Source organism: Temnothorax nylanderi, unplaced genomic scaffold (genome assembly GCF_030848795.1).
Source record: "Temnothorax nylanderi isolate EJ_2023f unplaced genomic scaffold, tnyl_v1.0 TNYL_tig0068_pilon, whole genome shotgun sequence".
In the NCBI taxonomy this organism is placed as follows: Eukaryota; Metazoa; Arthropoda; class Insecta; order Hymenoptera; family Formicidae; genus Temnothorax; species Temnothorax nylanderi.
Window position 1 is genome coordinate 847,413 of NW_027249130.1, and position 7,217 is coordinate 854,629.

General features: G+C 37.1%; 1 long non-coding RNA gene across 1 annotated transcript; it reads right to left on the reverse strand.

The window, feature by feature from the left end:
• Nucleotides 1-1,293: 1,293 nt before the first annotated feature.
• Nucleotides 1,294-3,825, reverse strand: LOC139773767 (uncharacterized). Its single transcript, XR_011718422.1, has 3 exons — nucleotides 2,795-3,825; nucleotides 2,534-2,716; nucleotides 1,294-2,444 (listed from the first exon to the last, which is right to left on the reverse strand). It is a non-coding gene; the product is annotated as an uncharacterized lncRNA (long non-coding RNA).
• Between the last annotated feature and the right edge of the window lie 3,392 nt (nucleotides 3,826-7,217).

Genomic DNA, 7,217 nt, shown 5'->3' on the forward strand with positions numbered 1-7,217 from the left:
AATCAATTCTCGATTGCCATGAATGTAGTGTCGCGCCCCGGAGCAAAAGAGTTTTGCCCCGCACAATAAAATTATTAGTCGAACAAAATCGCTAGCATAACATGGAGATCAGAAAAATTTTTTACAAGACAACACAATAATTCACAAACAAGGATTCACACAATAGAATTTCTTAATTTTTTATTATACTGCAATTATCCCCACTATACCGAGTAAGACATTTTTAAGTGTTCAATGAAGAGAAAATTTTGAAATGTTTGCTCAACACATCAAGAATTTCTAAATTAAATTATTCATTAAATTATTATTGTTTCAATTTTAATATCAATACTATCGTTCTGCATATATTGCTACATCAATGTAGTAATTGCAGATTAATAACACCGTATAACTGAAATAAAAACAATTCAAATAATTACATTCTAAAAAATATTGATTGAGCATTTGTTTCATTCAATTTTATTCAATTTTCTTATTCATTCTCGCTCTCTTCTCACAGTTAAATAATAAGTCAATAATGAAAAACTGAAAATAATAAGACGCCTTTTTTTCCAGGAGCATCCCTTTCTGTATCTAGCCATTCAATAATAAGCACGATCCTATTTCTCTAAATATCGAAAACTATAATTACTACATTAAGTCAGCATAAAAATTTATTGATATATATCTTAAGCAACCAATAAGATACTAATTATTATGTTCCCAAGAAACCAAAGCTCGTTTTAGACGTTCTGTATTTTGTGAGTGAAGTCTATAATTTATATATATTTTTTTATATGCCTCGTGGTTAGAAATATTTGAAAAATCAGAGTTCGCACGTATACAATATATATTAGAATGCCTTCCTTATAGAATTAAATAATCTGGTAAAACGATCGGCAGAAAAGAATTTTTGAAGTTGTGCCACCTTCACAGATCCATCTTATCGTACATCGTATATACACTACCATTCAAAAATTTGGAAGCTTTTTTAAGAAAAAACAAAACAGTGCTGCTAATACTTTTAAAGAAAAATGTCATATGAGAAACTTTACTATGTGTTTTAACTATTCAACACAGTATTACTGTTTCTAATCATTTTCCAAAAAAGTATTTCATTTAAAGAATTTTACCGAGTAAACATATTATAACATTATTCTTTCTTCATAACAGAACAAGGCATAGCACTTTGCGTTTACTTAGTAAAATTCTTTAAATAAAAGACTTTCTTGGAAAATGATTAGAAACAATATACTGTATTGAATAGTTAAAACAGACAGTAAAGTTTCTCATATGTTCTATTTCTTTAAAAATATTAGCACCATTATTGTTTTTCTTAAAATAGTAGCGCTTCCAAACTTTTGAACAGTGGTGCACATTCAATATACTTCTATATAAATCATCTGTCTCAAGAGAAGAGGAAAAATAATTTAACACTCACCGGCACAAGACGCGCAGCAGCGGAGTTGTAATAATCTGTAAAGGCTATTCTACAATTGCGTAAATGTAGGGTTGTAGGAGTAGCAGTAGTAGTAGTCGTGAATCTTGTAAAGCGTCGTCTACAATGGCAGCAGGAGTATGCGGTAAGACGTAAGCAGTAAGCTATTGACCAACCACAGTCGATTATTCTTGAATTGTAAAAATCCCATTAGTCAATTACTACTTACGTCTTACTGTATACTCCTGCTGCCATTGTAGACGACGCTGTACAACGGATCAATCTACAATAGAGTAACGATACGTTGTAAACTTGATTAAAGCAACCAATCAGAGTGGAGTGTGTATTTCGAATGCACTCTGATTGGTTGGCTCTTACGTTCACATCTGGCGTAGTCGTGAAAGATGAAGTTCAACCATCTTCCACAACACGCTTTACAACCGCAGTACCGCTTTACAACCACGCCGTACAACACTCTTACAACTACTTACGACCACGTTTACGCAATTGTAGAATACCCTTAACACATAGATATATCCAAATTAAAAAGCAGTGTCTCGAATACTTAATATCTTAAGAAATAATTATCGCACTGATATGTTAATTCATTTTTTGAATGGGTATTTAATTTTAAAAATGCTAAAAATAATTATGCAAAAAGAATTGAAGTCACTGCTAATTACTATCGCGCACTTCAATTAAGTTCTCTACACAATCAATCTGTGGAATATCCATATCGGATGAGTAATATACTATATGGTCGCACGGAGTTCACTTGACGAAACTGTCGCGCGTTCACACTACCGACGCGATGTATCGCATCCAGTGACAGATTTTTTTCCATCGTCAATAGGAAGGAGCGACAGAAGGGCACGCTTAAAAACCTTCAAAGTGGCAACATCTGCCACTTCTAATAAGTGACAAAGAGTCAAATTCTAAACAATATCGATCAAGCGTTTGTTTAATTCAATCTTGGTCAATTTTCCTCCACGTTCTCACTCTCTTTCCTCTGTAGTCAAACGATAAGCTAATAATGAAAACATAGAAAATAATGGCTCTTTCATTTAGCCACACAATAATAAGCAAAATAAATAAATTAATAATCATTACACTTACTCCAAGATTATTCCGCCGGCACCCGATGCCTCTCCGGCCTCCTCCTCCTCTCCGTTGCTGTTCTTTCAACGCCGTGCTGAATCCTTCATGGCAATCACACTCATTCAATCGCGGAAACATTAATTGTGGCCCTTGCACCTTGCACAGCATTCGCGCAACAACTCTCGAAGACAACGGTGCTCACTGGAAAAAACAAAAGCAGGTTAGTTGCAATCTGGCGCTCACTGATCAGCGAAACGCGACACTCGTACAGCACTTCACCTGACATTTCCGGTATGAATCGCACGCGAATGCGCTCTTTACAAGGCTACGGCAGAAGGACAACCGTATGTTCAAGGTTCAACCGCGCGTAGACACGATCCACTCGGTATCGATTGCAATTTTCGCGACGTCTCGCGAGCAGACAAGTGGAATCTAAAGCCCCTTGCACAATGCCAGGCAACAGGCAATAGGAACAGGGAATAGAAATCAGAAATCATGTATAAATGCAGAATAAACAGTGACACAGGCAATAGGCACAGAGTTTCCGTCACGTTGGAAATTCTGTGCCTATTGCCTGTTGCCAACCAATCATAGCATTCGAATTTTTTAGGTTGTAATTAACGATTTTTTGGTTATTTCCTGTTCCTATTGCCTGTTGCCTGGCATTGTGCAAGGGGCTTAACATGCCGTTTGTTCTTTTTCGAAGAACCTTCTGAACTGGTGCACACTAGTGCAATAAATTAAAGTGAAACAAAATATACTTCACTCTAATTTAACGCACCAGTTCAAGAAGTTCTTCGAAAAAGAACGGACGAATGGCAAGGGAGAAAATATTCGTAGATCTCGCGGTCAACATCGCGCATCGACGACGTCTGACGCCAAAGCTACACCTGTTGCTCCCAGCTGCACTTTCCACACTTTTCGTCGCGATATCGCTCGCATTTCAAAATGATGACCGTATGCACGATATGAATAAAATTCAGCAAATAATACAAATAACCTCAATAAATGCTCGAATTAAGAGCAAAGCTAAATATTCGCGAGAATCGCGACGTCGCCGACGTCTGAAAACCGGCGACGTCGCGTCGTCAATTGTCCGCGCGATGGCTCATCTCGTTCGAGCGAATTTCGCGAGATATACGGTTTGACGAATCGTCGATATATCCCGGATCTACGTTGCGTGATTGCTAAACGCAGAAGTGCGCCTAAACGCGGGATGGATTACGATTAAACTTACCTACTATTTCAACGCGTCGCGACGTCGCTCGAAATGGCGTTTGGCGTCTCGTACCTCACACCAGCGAGCAGCGAGTGAAATTGACGGCAACTTCACGCCGATACCGCGCGACAACACGAGTTGACTTTTGACTAACTGCTACTCCTACAACCCTACGTTTACGCAATTGTAGAATAGCCTTAATAGACGCACTGATCACTCGAAAGTATGCAATTCGAGTTCGCACGTGCGATTATATATTTTGAACATATAAAATTTTTAGAAAATATGTATTATTAATAAATTATCAATAAATAATGATGTAATATGGCTTGCCGTTGGTTGAATTACTCGATTTGATTCGATTCGCGTGTTTCTTTCGCGCGTTCAGTCTGAAAATAAACAGATTACCGTTCGAATAACGTCTGGCGCAAAATTCAAAGCCATTAGACCTACACTACTATTTCAGATTATGACGTCAGAAACGAGAAAAATATGCAATAAAAATTCTTACTAAATATTAAGATCGAATTGTTTTGATAAAATAACACTTACAATCGGTAGAACTGACTTGTAAAATATAACCGAAAACTCTCCTTTTGTTTCATTAATTAATAAATAATTATATATCTGGAAATGAATTATGCATAACCAAAAACAAAATAAGTTATATATGTTCACAGCTAATGACAACTGTCAAATTAATAATATATAGAAATAAATATGATTTAATTCCTCCCCGAAACTAAAAGATAGTTTTTGATATATTTTACAAGTCGGTTGTTCTATTGATTGTAAGTATTGCTTTATTGAAACATATATATTATATTTTGCAAGAATTTTTATTGTGTATTTTCACGCGCTTCTGATGTCACAATCTAAGATAATAGTGGTGAACAGAAGTCTTAACGAATCTAATCCAAGCGTCGATAAAAAAAATGATTATTGGCTATAAAATGATGACCGAGTCGACTTCTAAGTTTTTTATACGTAACAATTGAGTCTCTAGGAAATGAATATACTTACAAAGCTTTTCAAAGATTTAATGAGAAACTCACATCTTGGCAAAAAAAAAATAATCTGCCGTCGAAATGATGGTATCGACCGGCTTGTAATTTCAGACGCACATTGCATGAATTAACGTTTTAATTATCGTCATATATAGATACATTGTTGAATACACATTTGCTGTAATGGCAATCGCGGTTTCAGCATAGCGGCACAGGATTTACGATGCCACAAGCAATATCGAGTTTTCTCATCAAACCCCGCTGAATAGGGCTGTCTTCTCGTCAAGCTCCGTTGGAAGATCATTCCGGTAACGCGTGCTTGTGCCTGGCAGCGACGAGGGACCACGAATTCCGCGTGGAATTCCTGGTGAAATTGCATTCGGCTGCAATGTCTGGACGAGCATTGGCCGGCACCCCGCCCGAGAACGTGCGGCGAGAGAATCCTGCAATTCCTGGATCTCGTCCAAAACCGATCGGGAATTGTGGAACGGTTTCGCAAAAAAGGCCGGCTACTTTGGGGAAAAAACGGAAGAGAATACGGCGAAGAAGCATAGCCACGAAATGTAAATCACTTTTCCGTTATCCACACGAAAATAAAGAGAAAGAGAGCATGATAAGGAGAGTACTCTTCATAAATCAAAAAATGTTTATTTATTTTAAAAAATTTACTACGTGCAACACAAAGATGTGACGATAATATTGAAACGTTAAGCGTGCTAAAGCGTAGTGGTCGCATCAGCGTTTTTATAACTATCGCTATTTTTTTTATTAAAAAAAATATTAGATGGGAAAATTTATAGATCCACTAGAAAAATAATTCAAAAAAATATCTATCTCGACCAGTCTGACGGCGACTATGCAAGGACGAAGCGCGTACGTGAGAGGCGAAGTAAGAGAGCTCATTGGGACCGCGTTGATCACGTAACCGCGGGAATAAGGGATAAAGCGCACAAACGTCGTGCCCTCGGGCCCCGTCTCCATGGTTACCATGAACTCAATATCCGCGTCGCCCGAGGGTTTCACCAGCCTGGGGCTGTCATCCCTCGAATCCACCCGGCGAAATGCTCTCTCTCTCTCTCTCTCTCTCTCTCTCTCTCTCTCTCTCTCTCTCTCTCTCTCTCTCTCTCTCTCTCTCTCTCTCTCTCTCTCTCTCTCTCTCTCTCTCTCTCTCTCTCTCTCTCTCTCTCTCTCTCTCCCCCTCCCTCTCTCTCCCCCTCCCTCTCTCTCCCCCTCCCTCTCGCATCCTTTCTCTCTTCCTCTGCCTTTCCGCGTCTCGTCTCCCTCGTTCTCTCTCTATCCCTCGTCGAGCTGATTATATTCCATTTCTGGATCGCCCTGGCCACCTTAATACTCCGAGTTCTCCGATATACACGTGGCCACGGGCTATGCGAAAGACAGGCTTTCTAGGTAGATATGAAATTCGAAGATATCCTTGGATTGACTCCCGCCGTCATTATTCACCTAAAAAAAATCTGCGGCCGATATTTTGCAAAATATTTTTACATTTTATTTCATTGCGCGCTTTCCTCTGCTCCTTTCATCTTCCTCTCATCCTCGTTGAAAACACAAAACTTCAGCTACGTATGACGAAGAATTCTCAGAGCTTAAATTGATAGCAAATTGATAGTACAGAAAATGTAGACCTTATTTATATAAATTAAAAAGAAAATTGCTCTGAGTGTGTGAATATCAGGAAAAAATCATATATACCTAATGAGAAGTTTTTACCATCGATTCTAAAATTCATTTCTCTTTCTTATTTGTAATTCTTATCTTTCAATTATTTTTTTAATTTATAACTATTTTTAATTTCTCTTCTTGTTTCTACAGTCAATGGTATCTCGTATAATAAGACCTTTGAAATAGGACTATCTTGAATCTTCTTCACTCTATATTAATTTCAAACAAATAACTGTCATTATTTATCTCATACATTGCTCTCTCCTGTTCAGATTAAAATACCGTGGAGAAGAAAAATGTATTGAAGCGATGGCATTATCTTCTGAAAGAAAAGTTAATAAAATACTTCAAAGATCATTGCGTAATGCGCGAACGCAATTACATTCATAACATCAGAAATAAATCGTTCGTTGTCATAAATCACTTGGAAACGCATAATATTCATGGATTTCTTCAAAACGAAATAATATAATAGACTACGAATATATACCGGCGCCAAATATGTGTCAATAAGTAGGAAAATCCACAATGTGGAAAGACAGTCATTATTAAAAAAAAAAACGTCATAAAAATTAAATATCTGTTTGACGAAAATAAGATTAAATAGTTAAGACTCAGCTAAAATCCTACAGTGTTACTTTTATCGTTAAACTTGCTCGTTCTAGAATATAAGTATTTCTGTATAATATAAAAAAATATAAAAAGGAAAATTATGTTCTTAATGGTTACTTTAATATAGAACTAAAGATAACATCTCACTAGAAAATGAAGAAATGTGGTTTGCATTTCGACGAGA